Raw genomic sequence first — 23,009 nt, 5'->3', positions numbered from 1 at the left:
GGGAACGGGAGCATCGCGAGTATCAGGAAGGCTGTCGGGGACGCCAGAAGGTAAAAAAACAAACATGATATTCTTACCTTACGGCGTCCCCTGCAGTCTTCCCGATGCTCGGGATGCTCCCGGCAGCTCCCGTTCCCAGTGATGCCTTGCGACAGTAACCCAATGACATAGCGGTCTCGCGAGACCGCTACATCATCACAGGTCATTGTCTCGCAAGGCATCACTGGGAAGGCAGCTGCTGGGAGCATGCGGGGGACGCAGGAAGGTGAGAATATCACGATTTTTTATTTTTTTAAATTATTTTTAACATTATATCTTTTTACTATTGATGCTGCATGGGCAGCATCAATAGTAAAAAAAAAAGAGAGAGCGAGAGAGAATTTCCCTGACTGGAAATTCATCCAGGCATGTTCAGTTTCAAAAAACGGCATCCGTCGCTGGATTCCTTCCATTATAGCCAACGACGGATAGTGCAGGACCCGTCGCTGAGCGATTTTCCGACGTACGCGAAAAACCTTTCTATGTGTGTTGTCTCTGGCCGACGGATAGCGATTTTACGACGGATCCAGCGCACGACGGATGAAACGGAAGGCATCCATCCCTTTCTGTCGCTAATACAAGTCTATGAGAAAAAAACGGATCCAGCAGAAACATTTGCTGGATCCGTTTTTCTTCACAAAACGATGGATTTTGATGGAAACAAAAAGACGGAAGTGTGAAAGAGGCCCTAGGCTACTTTCACACTTGCGTTGGTACGGGTCCGTCGCTATGCGTCGGGCCGAAGTACCGACGCACGTTGTGAAATTTGTGCACGACGTGGGCAACGGATGCAGTTTTTCAATGCATCCGCTGCCCATTCTTAAGTACGGGGATGAGGGGGAGGAGTTTCGGCCGCGCATGCGCCGTAGAAAATGGCAGACGCGACAGACAAAAAAACGTTCACTTGAACGTTTTTTCGTACCGACGGTCCAGCAAAGACAATGGATCCGTTGCACGAGAGACGCGACGTGTGGCCATCCGTCGTGATACGTCACTAACACAAGTCTATGGGCAAAAAATGCGTCCTGCGGGCACATTTGCAGGATCCGTTTTTTGCCCAAAACGACAGATTGCGACGGATTAAAAAAAACGCTAATGTGAAAGTAGCCTTAGGGTAAATGTACATTTTCAGTATTTTCTGTAGAAATTTCTGCACCATTTACCTTGTTTAAATGTTTTTGTAATTCAGATGTTTCTTTGCAATGGTTTATGCCATAGTTAAACTACAGTATAACGGTTATTAAATGAGTCATCTGGGACCTTTCTGCGATGGCACCAGCGAGTCACTGTGACATATTGTGGAGGAATTGCAGGGCGCAGGATTCCGGGGGCCATAACTGATGTGCATGGGAGGGGGATAGTAGTGTAATGAGGACAGAGGGCAGGGATTTCTTCCAGGCATTGCATGCCCCAGAGCCTGGAACAAATCGTTAGCATAAAAACAGAATATAACATTTCTCAATAACAAGACCATTAATATAAGGCATAGAGGTAGAACTAGCTTAACATTTCTATTACCTGTGTGCCCATATTAATAGGTCATATATGTTCCAGGAGGTGACTGATTCCCTTTAAACACTGCATGGTGCTGATGCTGGAATTGGGTGAGGGACAAGTATTTGTGCAATATGTGCATGATGCACTTGGTTGTGGCCATAAACATTTGGAGCACCAACATCTTCAACTAATGAAGACAAGAAATTTGCCAGTCTGCAAGGATTGTGGCGCTGGTGATGGGGAAGTTCAGATGTTGACAAGGGTGCTATATTAGTAGTTGGTTGGCATATATTTCTGATCCCAACAACGTCACTTATGGGGGTAATTGGGTGTGACAACTCATAAGTGTCCAAGAAAGTAAATAAAACCGCTATAAAAGACGCTTATCTCGTGGCATCTCTCTAAAGGTACCTTGACACTGAGCAACTTTAGAACGAGAACGACAGCGATCCGTGATGTTGCAGCGTCCTGGATAGTGATCTTGTTGTGTTTGACACGCAGCAGCGATCAGGATCCCGCTGTGACATCGCTGGTCGTAACTAGAAGTCCGGAACTTTATTTTGTTGTCAGGTTGGCGTGATTCCTCATGTTTGACAGCAAAAGCAACAATGCCTGCAATGTTTTTTCATGGAGCTAACAACCAGCGAGAACGATAAGTACCTCACTGGATCGCTCCTGCATCGTTCTGATGTTGCCGTGTTTGACGTCTCCTAGCGACCTAAACAACAACGCTGCAGCGATCGGCTCGTCGTCTATATCGCTGCAGCGTCGCTTAATGTGACGGTACCTTAATTCTGCTGGCCAATGTGTACCCAAAATGGTCAAACTCATCCTCAGTCTGAGCTTTTGTTATCAGGCTGCTTAAAGACAGTCAGAGTTTAACTGCATCTGTGGGTTATAAGACCTTTTTTGTTTCTTTTTTTTGGTTTGTCCTTTACTGCTTCAAGAATATCTCTTTGCCTCAAGATAGGCTGCACGGAACATGATGGGTTCACAGCTGGTTCCAAAACTGTGGCAGGACCATCAACATTGTCACCCTCCCCTTCGTTGGCTTCATGCTGTGTTGTTTGTATATGGTTTGTACTATGTGAAAGCAATAAGGAATTCATTAGTAGAACATAAATACTTATATTGAGAAATATACATCAACAAAGTTAAAACTTACATCCGTAATTCTCAGCTGGTGATTGTGAATTGTAACTTTGTGTAAAATTCCAATTTTTCAGTTGCAGGTGATGATCCACTCCTGGCTTCATTCATTAAAAATGTATTAAAGCGGTCCCGGACAGATTGCCAACACTTACGGACATCACGATCTATAATGAAAAAATAGACAGAAACAAACATATTTTGTGTCTTTGAACATAATTGTAGGTTAAGTCAATTTACATGTCACTAAAAATGCCACTATAGTGTGGTTTTCTTGGAGTAGAAACCAGCACAACTTCGAAACCTGTTATGGTTAAACCATGTACTGCTATACCACGTATTCTGGTTTCTTATTTCGACCATCAGCGCAGCACCATCCATCTACCTTTGTTATCTTACTAAGTCTAAGTTGTTCTTCTCATGGCTTCTCAGGTGAGCAACTATCGCACCTTAAATGTACGTTATCTGGATAATACACAATGTGTGCTCTCTGTCTGTTTTTTTTCAACATGTATTTCTTGAAATACAATTTATAGCTATCGATTTCCCACTATAGTTGAGCATTTGCTTCATCCCACCATAGGTATCACTCCCTGCAAATTGCGGTCCAACCACTGTCTCTTTTGTGGTGGTCGTTGTAACCTTCTGCCACAGAGTCTCTAAACTGTGACCCAGCCTCCACCTTCAATATGTAACATAAGGTAATTATATATCATATGTACAAAAAATAAAATATAGTATACACAAACACATATATATGTATAGGTGAATGTATAAGTGTTTGTACAGTATATATATATATATATATATATATATATATATATATAGTGGTGTAGTGACCAATGGTACAGCCAGGGGGTGCTGTGTATGCACTGCAAGATGCACTTGGAGGCATAATCCTGATGAGACAAAGTCCGGCAGTGTTGTGAATGGCCGATATGGGTTGCAGAGGGAGTCTGCATGGTAAGTCTGAAACAAAATATTGTTGTTCTGGGACCTGTAGTCCCTCAAGAGTGTGTATATGTATGGTGTAGTTGTAAGGGAAACTTACTAGGCTAGTAGTGTGAGATGGGCGGGACAAACTAGCCACACATCCACACTCCCACCTGTGGGAGTGGTTAGTACTATACAATGTGACTGAGATCTGGTCACATTGTCTTGGAGTGTGGACATGAATGGTCTATGCCGGAAGGTCCTGGAAGCCTGTGTTGGAAGTCCTGGAGAATAGGATTCCTGAAGAGCACATGCCAGTGTGTGGAACGGACGGAGATCCGTGTTGTACTGACGGGGGTCAGAGTGAGAAACGTCTGAAGGATACCTCTGTGGAGGAGAGGTATCTGAGAAACCTGTGTGGCACCAACAGGTAACGGAAAGGGATCCGTGTTATGCTAACCGGGGTTAGAAGAGAGAGACATTGTGTATGGGGCACCTCTGAGGCCAAGAGGTGTCCAGGAACCTGTGAAGGTCGCCAGCAAGTAACGGACGAGGTCCGGGTCTTATGCTGACCGGGGTCAGAGACGAACTGTGGTGAAGTTGAATATGTCCAGATGGTGTTCAAGCTGTTGCCAAGTTCCTGAGGATGTGCTTTATGTCATATGAAATAAACCTAAAAGACTCTGTTTTATAAGAAATCTGTGCCTGAGTGCGTTAATCCCGTGCCAAGCGAGTATCCCCCAAGACACGTAGTAGGCGCTATGCTACAATATATATACATACAAAATAATATATACATAGTGCCCAGCATGAGTACACCTCCTTTTTAAAGTAAGATTTTAATCAAAAACAATATTTTTTAATAAATTGCTGAACAAGGAAGAAATGGGAGGAGTGTTTATTTCAATAAAGTGTTTATTTTTACTTTTTATTAATGGGTTAGTAATGAAGTTTCTATTAGACACCTCTCCATTACTAGCACTTGTGCTTGCTGTTAGCCAGCTGTGTTTTTGACACTTCAGAACCAACCTCCATGACCAAAGTAGGAGGTATCAAGGGCGATAAAGAGAAGAGTTGACTTTCAGCTAAAAAATCTTCTGGGGCAGATGTTTTTTTCTGCGGCCAGCTCAGGAGTAGATGATGTCTGAGTTGCTGTTAGTGAAGAAGGCTCAACATTGCTTGAAAGTTGTGGTTGTGGAAAGCCCTATGTGCAAGTATCTTATGTGTGTGGGAATTATTTTCCACAATTCTAGCCAACTAATCTTTTGCAGTGTTAAGGAACTACAAGAGGAAAATAAACCATAGATATACCAGCTCAAATAGACTAGGACTAACAGTTTTCCATTAGCACAAGGCGTAGCATCATCAGCTAATATGAGAAAAACAAGCTGGACAGTAATATGAACAAAACTAAAGCTCTCTTCTTCCTCACATAAACTGTGACTGAAAATGTCATGCAGTAGAGAAACTAGAGCTTGTGTTACCTTGAGATGTGTCATTGAAAGGTGACAAAAGGTGTATATTGCTTACTGGGGTCCTTCAAAGAGGCTACAATATTTGATAGTAGAGCCAACGATTGTTTCACTAATGTTATTCCCCTCTTAACTACATTGGAAATTATGCAAAAAGGGTTGGAGGAAGACAAACAACTTCCAACATTTTCCTTACATTCTGGGTCTGTTGGGGCCCCATGGCATTTTCCTTAGGAACAAGCTCATTGCTTCTATTACTTGGGCCGTAGAGTATTGGCCTACTTGTGTTGTTTCACATTGTTTTCTAAACTTCCTTAATACCTCTTTGGAGATTTCCTAGGTACGTGGTGGGCAAGAAAATTTTACATTCCTAATGATTTTTTTGGTGTGCTGCACCCCCAAAATGTCTTATCATTGTGTAAAAATAAGCCATTTGTCTGGTATGAATTTCCCAGTTAGAGCAAAATAGGACTCGTACTCAGGACATGGCAAAAAGGCAAACATTTTTTTCAAAGAAAAATTCAAAGAGTTCTATGACTTAAATTTTCTTTACCACTACCCTCACTACTTCTTGCAGAAATAAGGATTGTCCATGTTTTGAAAGGGCAACAATTTTCCTGGTAGAATCCTGCAAAGGATTGGGCCCTTGTGCAGGGTTGGACACAAAAGAGCAAAAAATAGTCAAAGAAATATTTCTAGGACTACAATTATTTTTGCCATCATCATGTTTTTTTATATGAACTCATGAGCTTTTGGGAATTGACTGGGTGGTATTTCTGCGGTAAGACTCTGAGTCGGATTGTGCCTCTACACAGGACTCGATACAAAAGGTGAACATTTATTTAAAAAAAAATCATGGACTTTCATGACTACAATTTTTTTACCATCATCCTCATTTTTAGTAAAAATCTGTATTTTTAAAATTTCCTTGTTAGGATCTAGCACAGGATTGCAGCCTTATGTATTTCTGTCCTCAAAAGGCATTTTTTTTTCTAACAATATCATTGGAATGCCGCCAGGGCTGTGGGATACTCGGTACCGGTACTTAAAGGGATGTGTCGCGGCGGCGACATGGTCTGTGGCCCTGGGCGCCCATGTTAAAGGGGTTTTTGAAATAAAGGAATGTTCATGATGCCATCTGTGGTATTCGGTCAGGAGTGACCGATGCTGCTTAAAGGGGTCCTCTGGGGTGATGTTATGGCAGCCAGATGGTATAACTTCCCACAGGTGAAGTAGGTCCCCAGGGTTCCCGTGTATAGATGGAGATGGTGTAATAAGAAACAGAGAACACAAGGTTGCAGTCTCTTTAGTTCTTTACTGAAGTAATTCATGCAGCCACAGTCCAGGGTACTGGATCACAGGTGCTGGTGGTAGTCCGGCCGGCTTGGAAGCAAGTTGAGATTTCATCTTACCAGGTCGGATTAGAAGCCTTCCATCTAGCGCTGTAGTGTAGTTCCTTGCTACCTATAGCTGTTCAACAAGGTCTTCACGAGCTTTCTGTCCTTTTACTGTATGTAAGTGGGACACTAAGCTGTATGACAGGTGGCACAAGCCTTTTTACAGGGTCTCTATCACAACCCGGGCTCTATACGCCACTGTATCTTCAGGTGTTAGGGCGGGCAAGTGACCTGTAGTTCAGTTGTCCTGCCAGTTTCTGCTATGAGTCTTAGAGCCCCTCACATCCTTGATTTTCCGGCCACCGGTGTCTGCGCTCTGTCAAGAGGTAACTAAATTGCAGCTATTCTCCTCTGTTCTTAACTTCACTTTTGCCTCTTTTCCCTTTCAGACACTTTATCAGTTGCTCTGTTCTGTCTTTCTTTCCCAGGAGCTGCCCGGCTCCAGCTTTCCTTCCTCACACGTCGCTCTCCTCTCACCAACTACTAACTCTTCCTAACTGCCTAGCAACTGCCTAGCAACTGCCTAGCAACTGACTCCTCCTGACCAGAGAGAGCAGCTCCCCTGAAGTCGGGTGTAGAGCTCCCCCTTCTGGCCTGGAGTCAGAACGGTGTTGTATATGCTAATTATGTGTTAAGAGGAATCTTCCATCGCTTCCAAATGTGACATCACTCTCCCCGTGAGGAAAGCAATGCCACTGGGACAACCAGGACCCTGGGGCGTCACATTGTCATCCTAATTTTTTCAGAAAATGGAAATCTTTGACTTTTGTGAATTGCCTTGGTGGAGCATTGTGCAGGTTTCACACCCTGCCTAGGATATGGAACATTAAAGGCTATTGCAGTCTAATTTTTCATCATTAACTCACATAGCTGGAGAGGGTAATCAAACCAGGAATCGAACGCTGAGTTTATGTTTCAGGACAGCATTGTATCACCTGTTCATATGGTAAAGTTACTTTGACATAAGGCTCTATTTGTATTAAAAAGCTTGAAAAGTGGTTGGATAGCTACAGTCCTAGGAGACCTCAAAGTCTTAGGGTATGTGCACAAGTTGCGGATTCCATTGCGGATTTTTCCACGCAGATTCTGCAGAATCTGCAGGTAAAATGCCCTGCGTTTTACTTCCAGATTCCCCGTGGATTTTGTGCAGATTTTGTGCAGATTTCGCCTGCGTTTTTACACCTGCGGATTCCAATTATGGAACAGATGTAAAACGCTGTGGAATCCGCACAAAGAATTGACATGCTTGAAATTTTCCGCATCATTTGCACTGCAGATTTGGTTTTCCATAGGTTTACATGGTACTGTACAAGGCATGGAAAACTGCTGCGGACCCGCAGGGCTAAATCCGTTGCGGATCCGCAGCCAAATCTGCAACGTCTGCACATACCATAACACGTCTTTTCTGGGCGTATAATTAGGCTTTCCAATATTTGCAACTCATGGCAAAATGACTCACTGCAAATCACATTTTTGGGAAAAACTTAATGAAACTGGGTAATATGAATTTCCAAAAATTCAGTCATCTCTATTTTTAAGCCCTTGCTTCACGGGAATCAACATACGGTAAAGTGAAATGAAAAAAAAAAATGTTTTTTTTCTATGAAAATATTCTTTTGTCCCAAAATGTTACATTTTCACAAGGAGTAAAAGTAAACTAAGCACCCCACAATTTGTTAACCAAATTCTCTTGAGTACAGCAGAGTTGTACACTGTGAGGCTGAGAAGAGCAGATGTCTTTTAAAGAGTCAATTCAGCAGTAACCCCCAAAAAGTGATTCCATTTTCTAAAATACACCCCTAAGGTATTTTTTTAGGTGTATAGTGACACTTTGACCCTACAGAGGTTTCAAATTCCTTTACCATTAAGTTGTGAAAATGAAAAACTAGGATCTCTAATATATGTCTGCAGTGGTGTGAAAAAGTGTTTTCCCCCTTTCTGCATGTTTGTCACACTTAAATGTTTCAGATCACCAAACAAATTTAAATATTAGACAAAGATAACACACGAAAAAAAAAATGCTGTTTATAAATTAATGTGTTTATTATTAAGAGAAAAAGAAATCCAAATCTACATGGCCCTGTATGAAAAAGTGATTTCTCTCCTTAACCCCTTCCCGACCCATGACGCCACGTAGGCGTCATGAAAGTCGGTGCCAATCCGACCCATGACGCCTATGCGGCGTCATGGAAAGATCGCGTCCCTGCAGATCGGGTGAAAGGGTTAACTCCCATTTCACCCGATCTGCAGGGACAGGGGGAGTGGTAGTTTAGCCCAGGGGGGGTGGCTTCACCCCCTCGTGGCTACGATCGCTCTGATTGGCTGTTGAAAGTGAAACTGCCAATCAGAGCGATTTGTAATATTTCACCTATTATAACGGGTGAAATATTACAATCCAGCCATGGCCGATGCTGAAATATCATCGGCCATGGCTGGAAATACTAATGTGCCCCCACCCCACCGATCGCCCCCCCCAGCCCCCCGATCTGGCCGGTACACTGCTCCGGCTCCCCTCCGTCCTGTGCTCCGCTCCCCCCCGTGCTCTTGTCCGCTCCCCCCGTGCTCCAATCACCCCCCCGTGCTCCAATCACCCCCCCTGCACTCCGATCCACCCCCCCCGGTGCTCCGTTCCACCCCCCCGTGCTCCGTTCCACGCCCCCCGTGCTCCGTTCCACCCCTCCCGCGCTCCGATTCCCCCCCCGTGCTCCGATCCCCCCCCGTGCTCCAATCCCCCCCCCCGTGGTCCCCCCCAACCCCATCATACTTACCGATCCAGCCGGGGTCCCGTCCGTCTTCTCCCTGGGCGCCGCCAACTTCCAAAATGGCGGGCGCATGCGCAGTGCGCCCGCCGAATCTGCCGGCCGGCAGATTCGTTCCAAAGTGCATTTTGATCACTGAGATAGATTATATCTCAGTGATCAAAATAAAAAAAATAATAAATGACCCCCCCCCCCCCTTTGTCACCCCCATAGGTAGGGACAATAAAAAAATAAAGAATTTTTTTTTTTCCACTAATGTTAGAATAGGGTTAGGGGTAGGGGTAGGGTTAGGGGTAGGGTTAGGGGTAGGGGTAGGGTTAGGGTTAGGGGTAGGGGTAGGGTTAGGGGTAGGGTTAGGGTTAGGGGTAGGGTTAGGGTTAGGGTTAGGGGTAGGGTTAGGGCTAGGGTTAGGGGTAGGGTTAGGGTTTCGGTATGTGCACACGTATTCTGGTCCTCTACGGATTTTTCCGCTGCGGATTTGATAAATCCGCAGTGCTAAACCGCTGCGGATTTATGGTGGATTTACCGCTTTTTTTCTGCGCATTTCACTGCGGTTTTACAACTGCGATTTTCTATTGGAGCAGTTGTAAAACCGCTGCGGAATCCGCACAAAGAAGTGACATGCTGCGGAATGTAAACCGCTGCGTTTCCGTGCAGTTTTTCCGCAGCATAGCGATTTTTGTTTCCCGTAGGTTTACATTGAACTGTAAACTCATGGGAAACTGCTGCGGATCCGCAGCGTTTTCCGCAGCGTGTGCACATACCTTTAGAATTAGGCTATGTGCACACGGTGCGGATTTGGCTGCGGATTGGCCGCTGCGGATTCGCAGCAGTGTTCCATCAGGTTTACAGTACCATGTAAACATATGAAAAACCAAATCCGCTGTGCCCATGGTGCGGAAAATACCGCGCGGAAACGCTGCGTTGTATTTTCCGCAGCATGTCAATTCTTTGTGCGGATTCCGCAGCGTTTTACACCTGTTCCTCAATAGGAATCCGCAGGTGAAATCCACACAAAAAACACTGGAAATCCGCGGAAAATCCGCAGGTAAAACGCAGTGCCTTTTACCCGTGGATTTTTCAAAAATGGTGCGGAAATATCTCACACGAATCCGCAACGTGGGCACATAGCCTTAGGGTTGGAATTAGGGTTGTGGTTAGGGTTGTGATTAGGGTTATGGCTACAGTTGGGATTAGGGTTAGGGGTGTGTTGGGGTTAGTGTTGGAGTTAGAATTGAGGGGTTACCACTGTTTAGGCACATCAGGGGTCTCCAAATGCAACATGGCGCCACCATTGATTCCAGCCAATCTCGTATTCAAAAAGTCAAATGGTGCTCCCTCACTTCCGAGCCCTGACGTGTGCCCAAACAGTGGTTTACCCCCACATATGGGGTACCAGCATACTCAGGACAAACTGCGCAACAATTACTGGGGTCCAATTTCTCCTGTTACCCTTGTGAATCTAAAAAAATGCTTGCTAAAACATAATTTTTGAGGAAAGAAAAATGATTTTTTATTTTCACGGCTCTGCGTTGTAAACGTCTGTGAAGCACTTGGGGGTTCAAAGTGCTCACCACATATCTAGATAAGTTCCTTGGGGGGTCTAGTTTCTAAAATGGGGTAACTTGTGGGGGTTTCTACTGTTTAGGCACACCAGGGGCTCTGCAAACGCAACGTGACACCCGCAGACCATTCCATCAAAGTCTGCATTTCAAAAGTCACTACTTCCCTTCTGAGCCCCGACGTGTGCCCAAACAGTGGTTTACCCCCACTCATGGGGTATCAGCGAACTCAGGAGAAACTGGACAACAACTTTTGGGGTCCAATTTCTCCTGTAACCCTTGGGAAAATAAAAAATTCTGGGCTAAATAATTATTTTTGAGGAAAGAAAACGTATTTATTATTTTCACAGCTCTGCATTATAAACTTCTATGAAGCACTTGGGGGTTCAAAGTGCTCACCACACATCTAGATAAGTTCCTTTGGGGGTCTAGTTTCCAAAATGGGGTCACTTGTGGGGGGTTTCTACTGTTAAGCCACATCAGGGGCTCTGCAAACGCAACGTGACGCCCACAGAGCATTCCATCAAAGTCTGCATTTCAAAACGTCACTACTTCACTTCCGAGCCTCGGCATGTGCCCAAACAGTGGTTTACCCCCACATATGGGGTATCAGCGTACTCAGGAGAAACTGGACAACAACTTTTGGGGTCCAATTTCTTCTGTAACCCTTGGGAAAATAAAAAATTCTGGGCTAAATAATTATTTTTGAGGAAAGAAAACGTATTTATTATTTTCACGGCTCTGCATTATAAACTTCTATGAAGCACTTGGGGGTTCAAAGTGCTCACCACACATCTAGATAAGTTCCTTTGGGGGTCCAGTTTCCAAAATGGGGTCACTTGTGGGGGGTTTCTACTGTTAAGCCACATCAGGGGCTCTGCAAACGCAACGTGACGCCCACAGAGCATTCCATCAAAGTCTGCATTTCAAAACATCACTACTTCACTTCCGAGCCCCGGCATGTGCCCAAACAGTGATTTACCCCCACATATGGGGTATCAGCATACTCAGGAGAAACTGGACAACAACTTTTGGGGTCAAATTTCTCCTGTTACCCTTGGGAAAATAAAAAATTGCAGGCTAAAAGATCATTTTTGAGAAAATAATTTTTTTTTTTATTTTCATGGCTCTGCGTTATAAACTTCTGTGAAGCACTTTGGGGGTTCAAAGTCCTCACCACACATCTAGATTAGTTCCTTTGGGGGTCTAGTTTCCAAAATGGGGTCATTTCTGGGGGATCTCCAATGTTTAGCCACACAGGGGCTCTCCAAACGTGACATGGTGTCCGCTAATGATTGGAGCTAATTTTCCATTTAAAAAGCCAAATGGCGTGCCATCCCTTCCGAGCCCTGCTGTGCGCCCAAACAGTGGTTTACCCCCACATATGGGGTATCAGCATACTCAGGACAAACTGGACAACAATATTTGGGGTCCAATTTCTCCTATTATCCTTGGCAAAATAGGAAATTCCAGGCTAAAAAATCATTTTTGAGGAAAGAAAAATTATTTTTTATTTTCATGGCTCTGCGTTATAAACTTCTGTGAAGCACCTGGGGGTTTAAAGTGCTCAATATGCATCTAGATAAGTTCCTTGGGGGGTCTAGTTTCCAAAATGGGGTCACTTGTGGGGGAGCTCCAATGTTTAGGCACACAGGGGCTCTCCAAACGCGACATGGTGTCCGCTAACAATTGGAGCTAATTTTCCATTCAAAAAGTCAAATGGCGCGCCTTCCCTTCCGAGCCCTGCCGAGTGCCAGTGGTTTACCCCCACATATGAGGTATCGACGTACTCGGGAGAAATTGCCCAACAAATTTTATGATCCATTTTATCCTACTGCCCATGTGAAAATGAAAAAATTGAGGCAAAAATAATTTTTTTTGTGAAAAAAAAGTACTTTTTCATTTTTACAGATCAATTTGTGAAGCACCTGAGGGTTTAAAGTGCTCACTAGGCATGTAAATAAGTTCCTTGGGGGGTCTAGTTTCCAAAATGGGGTCACTTGTGGGGGAGCTCCAATGTTTAGGCACACAGGGTCTCTCCAAACGCGACATGGTGTCCGCTAACGATGGAAATAATTTTTCATTCAAAAAGTCAAATGGCGCTCCTTCCCTTCCGAGCCTTACCATGTGCCCAAACAGTGGTTTACCCCCACATGTGAGGTATTGGTGTACTCAGGAGAAATTGCCCAACACATTTTAGGATCCATTTTATCCTGTTGCCCATGTGAAAATGAAAAAATTTAGGCTAAAAGAATTTTTTTGTGAAAAAAAAGTACTTTTTCATTTTTACGGATCAATTTGTGAAGCACCTGGGGGTTCAAAGTGCTCACTATGCATCTAGATAAGTTCCTTGGGGCGTCTAGTTTCCAAAATGGGGTCACTTGTGGGGGAGCTCCAATTTTTAGGCACACGGGGGCTCTCCAAACGTGACATGGTGTCCGCTAAAGAGTGGAGCCAATTTTTGATTCAAAAAGTCAAATGGCGCTCCTTCCCTTCCAAGCCCTGCCGTGCGCCCAAACAGTGGTTTACCCCCACATATGAGGTATCAGCGTACTCAGGACAAATTGGACAACAACTTTCGTGGTTCAGTTTCTCCTTTTACCATTGGGAAAATAAAAAAATTGTTGCTAAAAGATAATTTTTGTGACTAAAAAGTTAAATGTTCATTTTTTCCTTCCATGTTGCTTCTGCTGCTGTGAAGCACCTGAAGGGTTAATAAACTTCTTGAATGTGGTTTTGAGTACCTTGAGGGGTGCAGTTTTTAGAATGGTGTCACTTTTGGGTATTTTCAGCCATATAGACCCCTCAAATTGACTTCAAATGTGAGGTGGTCCCTAAAAAAAATGGTTTTGTAAATTTCGTTGTAAAAATGACAAATCGCTGGTCAAATTTTAACCCTTATAACTTCCTAACAAAAAAAATTTTTGTTTCCAAAATTGTGCTGATGTAAAGTAAACATGTGGGAAATGTTATTTATTAACTATTTTGTGTCACATATCTCTCTGGTTTAACAGAATAAAAATTCAAAATGTGAAAATTGCGAAATTTTCAAAATTTTCGCCAAATTTCCGTTTTTATCACAAATAAACGCAGAATTTATTGACCTAAATTTACCACTAACATGAAGCCCAATATGTCACGAAAAAACAATCTCAGAACCGCTAGGATCCGTTGAAGCGTTCCTGAGTTATTACCTCATAAAGGGACACTGGTCAGAATTGCAAAAAACGGCAAGGTCTTTAAGGTCAAAATAGGCTGGGTCATGAACGGGTTAAAACATAAATGAATTGTGATTTATCAGATCTTTGAGAAGCTGAGTTCAAACTCCCTAGCCACACCCAGGCCTGATTACTGCCATGCCTGTTCTCAATGAAGAAATCACTTAAATAGATCCTTCCTGACAAAGTGAAGTAGACCAAAAGCTCCTCAAAAGTTAGTCATCTTTCCACGATCCAAATTAATTCTAGAACAAAATAAAAAGATAACTATAATTTAATAAACATTTTTATATATCCTAGGCACTGCATAGTGTTTGTGATCAGTAGGGTTCTAAGCCCTGAGACCCCTATCAATTGTCGAGTCCGACACATCGCTGATCGGATGGACAGATTACTGGGAGGGGCTGGTGAGGACCCAGCGGTCATGGTGCACATTGGCACGAATGGCAAAGTTTGAGGTAGGTGGAAGGTCCTTAAAAACGATTTCAGGGAATTAGGCTGCAAGATGAAAGCAAGGACCTCCAACGTGGTATTTTCCAAAATACTGCCTGTACTACGTGCCACGCCAGAGAGGCAATGGGAGATTAGGGAGGTTAATAAGTGGCTCAAGAATTGGTGTAGGAAGGAGGGGTTTGGGTTCCTGCAGAACTGGGCCGACTTCTCAGTTGGCTACAGGTTCTACGCTAGGGACGGGCTGCACCTCAATAGGGAAGGTGCAGCTGTGCTGGGGGAGAAAATGGCTAGAAGGTTGGAGGAGTGTTTAAACTAGGGAATGGGGGGAGGGTATTCATTTTATAGGAGGGGAAGATAGTGCAGATAGAGACCTGGGCACAAATAAGGAAGTTGGGGGTGGCGGTGGCATGGGGGGTGGGGTTAGATCAATTAATAATTTAAGAAAGAATAGAGGTGTAGAGAGATACATAACATGTATGTATACTAATGCCAGAAGCCTTGCCAACAAAATGGACGAATTAGAATTAATGGTGTTGGAGCATAATTATGACATGGTGGGGACATTTGAAACGTGGCTGGATGAGAGCCATGACTGGGCTGTTAACTTGCAGGGTTATAGTCTGTTCAGAAATGACCAAACGGATAAAATCATCCTTAGAACCCATCCTGCGTGATAATATACATAGGTGAATCTAATGAAAATGTAGAGTCCCTGTGGGTGGAGATAAGGAGAGGGGGAAAAAATAAATTACTGATAGGGGTTTGTTATAAGTCTCCAAAAATAATGGAAGCAACGGAGAATATCCTCATAAAACAAATAGATGAAGCTGCGACTCAAGGAGAAGTCATTATTATGGGGGACTTCAACTACCCTGAAATAGATTGGGGAAAGGAAATCTGCAAAGGTATTCGGTTTTGACAACTATGAGAGACAATTACCTTTCATAATTGATTCAGGACCCAACAAGAAGGGGGGCACTGCTAGACCTAATATTAACCAACAGGCCAGACCGCATATCAACTGATGAAACGTGATTTATCTAAGTTATCTGAGGATAAAGCCTCATTTAATTTAACTTATGCTGAAAATAAAGCCATCCAAGAACTTCGAAATATGAAACAGGTGGTTATCAAACCAGTCGACAAGGGGGGAAATGTTGTGATCTGGCCATGTGATATGTACGAAAGGGAGGCCTTGCGACAACTCAATGTCAAACATTGTTGTAGAAAACTGGAGACAAATCCACTTGTAGGGTTTAAATCCGAATTGGACTCTATGCTGCAGAGAGCCCGGGATCAGGGCCTAATTACAAATAGAATGTTGGAAGGCCTCACCAATCAATTTCCAGTGTTCCCGTCTCCCAACATTCTATTTGACACCAAAAATTCATAAAGACATGAATGACCCACCGGGTCGCCCCATTGTTTCAGGAATTGGTGGACTCAACGAGCAGATTTGTAGGTTTATTGACTTCTACCTACAACGTTGTGTAGAAACCCTGCCATCATTCATTAAAGACACAACCGACATTTTGACTCGACTTAACAATATCCAGTTGGAACAGGATATGTTCCTGGTTACGTGCGACATCGAGTCACTCTATACATCGATTTGTCACGACCATGGGATCACGGCATCTAGATTCTTTCTACAGATGACAGATTTAGATGATGAATTTATACAACTTATCATCGATCTTTTACAATTTACGTTAACTCATAATTTTTTTACTTTTAAAGACAGATTTTTCCTACAGCTCCAGGGAACAGTGATGGGGGTGACTTGTGCGCCCTCATACGCTAATTTATTCCTGGGGCTGTGGGAGAGAGAAGTTGTATATAATTTGGAAAGTTTCTCTGCCGTGATCTCATGGTCCAGGTATATCGATGATATATTATTTATATGGCAGGGTGACGAAACATCACTTAACTCCTTTATCAACCAACTGAATAACAACCAATGAAATATTCGGCTAACATATAAATATAGTAAAGAAAAGGTTGAGTTCCTTGATGTTTTGATCGAAGTAGACGGAAGTCAATTTATTACGACTGACGTCTATCGTAAAAGCACAGCAACCAATTCACTTCTTCACGCCACGTCGGCTCACCATCCACAGACAATTGGGGCAATTCCGATGGGTCAGTTCTTGCAGATGAATCGCATATGTTCGGATAACACCAAATTTAAAAATCAAGCTAGGATCCTGACAAATAATTTGCAGCAGAGAGGCTATAATCACAAGTCCATCAGGAAGGGTTACAGAAGAGACCTAGCTACTCCTAGAAGCCAGTTACTCTGTAAGAAGAACAAAGAGTTACATGAATGTGCACAACCAGTTAGGCTGATTACAACCTTCAATTCTAGGTGGACAGAGATTATGGACATCTTGAAGAAATATTGGCCCATTCTGCATGCAGATGAGAACCTATGTAGATTCTTGTCAACAAACCCTTCTGTTACATGGAGGCGCTCAAGAAATCTTAAGGACCTGCTGACACGCAGCCACTATGTGGCACCCCATAGGTCTCTCTTCTCTGATGGAGCAGGCCCAAGGTGGGGTAGCTTTCAATGTGGCGACTGTTCTGCATGTCAGTGTATGGAGAGGGCGTTTTCATTTACTAATAGTGATGCTACTCGTCCGTATACGATTACGCATCACATTTCATGCACAACAGATATGGTCAGTTACTACACGTATTGTCTTTGCAAACTCAAATACATAGGAATGATGACTCGTCAACTGAAGGTTAGGATCCAGGAACATATGCGGGACATCAGAAACGCAGCTTCAGTTTATGACTCCACAATACTTTAAACGATCTCGAAGCACTTTAGGAGCCATCACTGCAGTAATCCCAAATGGCTCAAAGTCAGAGGGATAGACAGGGTGCAGTTAGGCATACGTAGAGGGGACTATAAGAGAGAACTCCTCAAAAGAGAGGCTAGATGGATAGTCTCCCTTAATACAGTCACCCCCAAGGGCCTTAACAAGTCTTTGAGCTTCAAATCCTTTTATAGTTTGGCGCGAATTTTAAGTGATGGTATTATATGTTTTTTAACTGTTGTTGTCTTGTCTTCATGCATGTTTATGTCTCAATTTCACAGTCTCTCTTTATTTGATCTGGGTGGGATTTTGGTTCATTATATGTATAACATTTATATTTATTTTAGTTTTGTTATAATAGTGCTGTCATCGGCGAAAATCATGAGAACTTGATGACTCTGTTTTTCTGATGTGGAACACCCTTAAGAAAAAATATACGATATGGAGATTGATCTCCTACAACATCTTTTTCCGAAAAACTGCAAGGCTTATATCAAGCTTGAAGAACTGATGTCATTTATTAATGAAGACTTATTGTCATATTTATATGTTGGAAACTGCAGTGAAATGCTCTGTATTTTGGATATATGTCCCTGTGTATAGTAGTGTAAAATATACAAATTGTATGTACATGTAATTGGATACGCAGCTGGACTGATTGGACTATGTACATAGAGCCTAGTATATATTTTCAAATCACTTCTATTTTTGCTGTGATAATTTATCATTCAATGTGGGGGATCTTTTGTCATGTCCTTTTATGGACATGATTTTCGTGGGTTTGATGTACAGATAGTGTTATATCACTCAAGTGATTTTTGGCCGGTTCTCCTTATAACTTATAGACACCCACAGTGACAATCTAGGGCTAGAGGCTGGAGCGCGCACCGCACATGCGCTGCCTCTCGGTGAGATGGGTGGCTGCTCTGTATGGGGTTGCGTTGGCATGGTTACTGATCCGGTCAGGTGACCGGGTCATGTGCTCATGTGATGCACTCCTTGAGTGCCGCCCCTCTCTCCGCGACGCAACATGGCGGGGGCGCGCCGCTCGCAGGTGTTTTTGAGACATGACGGATATGGGAGCAGTATATATAGCCGGACAAATCTGTCATCCATTACCTCCTGACGAAAATGCGGGGGCAGTGAAACGCGCGTCGAGGTGTGCTACGGGACCACCACCTGGGGTTTCCCAATGACTGCGGGCAATATATGAGCTCTGCAAGGTGTATTTTACCGCTATACTGGATGGTCACTTTATGGGTACCATATAGCTCTATTACAAACATTAGCCTGGCTATATTTTTGGATAAGTACCCCTCAGGGACTTAGATACCATTGCAATTTAGTGCTGCCTTAGTAGTTACTGCAAGTCCATACTATTTTATGGATTATTGGTACTCTTTGATCCATTTATGGACTGTGCCATGATATTTGGTAACTGACTTATTTTGGTATAATTGCGATATTTTAAGGCTATAGTATATAGCCCTGAGTGGGCACAATTTCTATTGTCAACATGTCTTATCCTCAGTCATAGTGATATATACCCTGGATGGGTAATGGTCTCTATCTGTTTTTCTATGATATTCAGCCTACCTTATTCTCCCTCTATTTTTATAGGGTATTGACATGCTATTGTATTTATATTAACATTTTTTGCTATTTGGTGCTTATATATTTTGATATGTGTTTGTTTAATAAATTTATATGTTTATAACATATTTGTACCTTCTTTTGTTCTCTATTGGGTTTATGTTGATAGCGGAAGGGATCACTTGGTGATCATATGTTAGGCTGTTCGCCGATAGATCGCATATCAAATATTAGGGTTGGGGGTCACTTGGGGAATAGTGATCACAAAATAATAAGTTTTCATGTATCCTTTAATAAGATGTGTAGAAGAGGGGTTACAAGGACACTAAACTTCAGGAGGGCAAATTTTCAGCAGATGAGAGATGATCTTAGTGCAATCAACTGGGACAATATCCTGAGACAAAAATACACAAAGAAAATGGGAGATGTTTATTAGCATCCTGGATAGGACCTGTGCACAGTATATACCGTATGGGAATAAACATACTAGAAATAGGAGGAAACCAATATGGCTAAATAGAGCTGTAAGGGGCGCAATAAGTGACAAAGAGAAAGCATTTAGAGAATGAAAGGAAGTAGGTAGTGATGAGGCATTAAATAAATACAGAAAATTAAATAAATTCTGTAAAAAGCAAATCAAGGCAGCTAAGATTTAGACAGAGAGACTCATTGCCAAAGAGAGTAAAAATAATCCCCAAATATTCTTTAACTACGTTAATAGCAAGAAACTAAAAAATGATAGTGTTGACCCCCTTAAAAATAGTCTGGGTGAAATGGTAGATGAGGATGAGGAAAAAGCCAATATGCTAAATGACTTTTTTTCATCAGTATTTACACAAGAACATTCCATGGCAGACAATATGATCAGTGATAACAAAAATTCCCCATTAAGTGTCACCTGCTTAACCCAGAAGGAAGTACGGCGGCATCTAATAATCACTAAAATTGACAAATCTCCGGGCCCGGATGGGATACACCCCCGAGTACTGCAGGAATTAAGTACAGTCATTGATAGACCATTACTTTAATCTTTAAAGACTCCATAATAACAGGGTCTGTACCACAGGACTGGCGTATAGCAAATGTGGTGCCAATATTCAAAAAGGGGACAAAAACTGAACTCGGAAATTATAGGCCAGTAAGCTTAACCTCTACTGTGGGTAAAATCCTGGAGGGCATTCTAAGGGATGCTATACTGGAGTATCTGAAGAGGAATAACCTCATGACTCAATACCAACATGGGTTTACTAGGGACCATTCCTGTCAGACTAATCTGATCAATTTCTATGAAGAGGTAAGTTCCGGACTGGACCAAGGGAACCCAGTGGACGTATATGGACTTTTCAAAAGCTTTTGATACGGTGCCACACAAAAGGTTGATTCATAAAATGAGAATAATGGGGATAGGGGAAAATATGTGTAAGTGGGTTAAGAGCTGTCTCAGGGATAGGAAACAAAGGGTGGTTATTAATGGAGCACACTCGGACTGGATCGCGGTTAGCAGTGGGGGTACCACAGGGGTCAGTATTGGGCCCTCTTCTTTTTAACATATTTATTAATGATCTTGTAGGGGGTATACAGAGGGGAATTTCAATATTTGCAGATCACACTAAACTCTGCAGGGTAATCAATACAGAGGAGGACAATTTTATATTACAGGATGATTTATGTAAACTAGAAGCTTGGGCTGATAAATGGCAAATGAGCTTTAATGGGGATAAATGTAAGGTCATGCTCTTGGGTAGAAGTAATAAGATGTATAACTATGTGCTTAATTCTAAAACTCTGGGCAAAACCATCAATGAAAAAGACCTGGGAGTATGGGTGGATGACAAACTCACATTTAGTGGCCAGTGTCAGGCAGCTGCTACAAAGGCAAATAAAATAATGGGGTGCATTAAAAGAGGCATAGATGCACATGAGGAGAACATAATTTTACCTCTATACAAGTCACTAGTTCGACGACACTTAGAATACTGTGCACAGTTCTGGTCTCCAGTGTATAAGAAAGACATAGCTGAACTGGAGCGGGTGCAGAGAAGAGCGACCAAGGTTATTAGAGGACTGGGGGGTCTGCAATACCAAGATAGGTTATTACACTCGGGGCTATTTAGTTTGGAAAAACGAAGGCTAAGGGGTGATCTTATGTTAATGTATAAATATATGAGGGGACAGTACAAAGACCTTTCTGATGATCTTTTTAGTCATAGACCTGAGACAGGGACAAGGGGGCATCCTCTACGTGTGGAGGAAATAAGGTTTAAGCATAATAACAGACGTGGATTCTTTACTGTAAGAGCAGTGAGACTATGGAACTCTCTGCCGTATGATGTTGTAATGAGTGATTCATTACTTAAATTTAATAGGGGACTGGATGTCTTTCTTGAAAAGTATAATGTTACAGGGTATATATACTAGATTCCTTGTTAGGGTGTTGATCCTGGGAACTAGTCTGATTGCCGTATGTGGAGTCGGGAAGGAATTTTTTTCCCCAGTGTGAAGCTTACTCTTGCCACATGGGTTTTTTTTTGCTTTCCTCTGGATCAACATGTTAGGGCATGTTAGGTTAGGCTGTGGGTTGAACTAGATGGACTTAAAGTCTTCTTTCAACCTTAATAACTATGTTACTATGTTACTAATTGGTCACCACTCTGAAGTCCACAGCTCCTGCATGAGCTGTGTGGACAGATTGGTTTACAAGCTCAATAGCTAATCTATGTGTCTTTACAGTCCCTCTCACATAGCTGTGTACTGACCCATAGACCTACTATTGAGCCTGAACAACGCATCTGTGTAGCTCTTCCAGGAGCTGCAGACTTTCATTCTGTCAGTAAATCAAGAAATAAAGTAGTGGGGCTGTCATCTATTTCTAAACAATTTTATAAATAATAAAAAAATAGCCTGAAAAGAACTACAAAAGTACTCTCGGAACAAACATACTGTCAACAAACTCTATGACTCTGATTAATCAATTCTAGCAATGTTCACACTGGTCTTAATGAGATGGCACTTTGGAGTTAAACATTCCTGACACATTAGGAGGCATGTTTGGAGTGGTGTGCCTCTTGCCACAAATCTTTACCCTGTCAGAAACTGGGGAAAGGAGCTCTACAACTGATCATGAATTAGAAGACCTGTGGCGTTATGCCCAAGGCGCACCTCTGATTCCCCACAGAACAGACATGACAATACCAAAAGTCTGTACCAAAAGTCAACATTATGCGCAACTTTACTTTGCGTAAAAATTTTGCAACTTTTCAAAGCGATTTACATCAGAATTCTGACATAAGTGCGCTGATGAATTTGTGCCTACATGTCTTTTCTCTGACTAGGCTGTGTTGCACTGATGGCACAACACCTCAACAGTAGTGTTGAGCATTCCGATACCACAAGTATCGGGTATCGGCCGATATTTGCGGTATCGGAATTCCGATCCCGAGTTCCGATATTTTTGCGATATCGGGAATCAGGATCGGGATGAATATTTATGTGTAAAATAAAGAATAAAAATAAAAAATATTAATATACTCACCCTCGGACGCGCCCTGGTTATAACCGCTGCAACCGGCAGTCTCAGTTCCTAAGAATGAGCGAGTGAAGGACCTGCAATGACGTCGCGGCTTGTGATTGGTCGCGTGAGCGGTCACATGAACGGTCACGCGACCAATCACAAACCGCAACGTCATCGAAGGTCCTTCACCCGCTCATTCTTAGGAACGGAGGCTGCCGGTTACACCGCTAAGGTCCAGAGTCCGCCGGAGGGGTGAGTATATCCATATTTTTTATTTTTATTCTTTATTTTTTACATGAATATGGATCCCGGGGCCTGAAGGAGAGTTTCCAGGATACATTCCGATATTTGTGTCCCATTGACTTGTATTGGTATCGGGTATCGGTATCGGCGATATCCGATATTTTTCGGATATCGGCCGATACAATCCGATACCGATACTTTCAAATACAACAGGCATTAAAGATAAATGTTGGATACGCTCCTTGGTCTCCTAGCTCCTGTTGTTTCCAGATTTGGTTCAGCTCAAATCAGTTTGGGTGTTTCCAGTAATCGAAATAAGTAGATATTCTGTAATAATGGATGCAGGTTTGAGTCA

Source organism: Ranitomeya imitator, chromosome 6 (genome assembly GCF_032444005.1).
Source record: "Ranitomeya imitator isolate aRanImi1 chromosome 6, aRanImi1.pri, whole genome shotgun sequence".
NCBI classification, from domain to species: Eukaryota; Metazoa; Chordata; class Amphibia; order Anura; family Dendrobatidae; genus Ranitomeya; species Ranitomeya imitator.
This window is presented reverse-complemented; position numbering follows the sequence as displayed.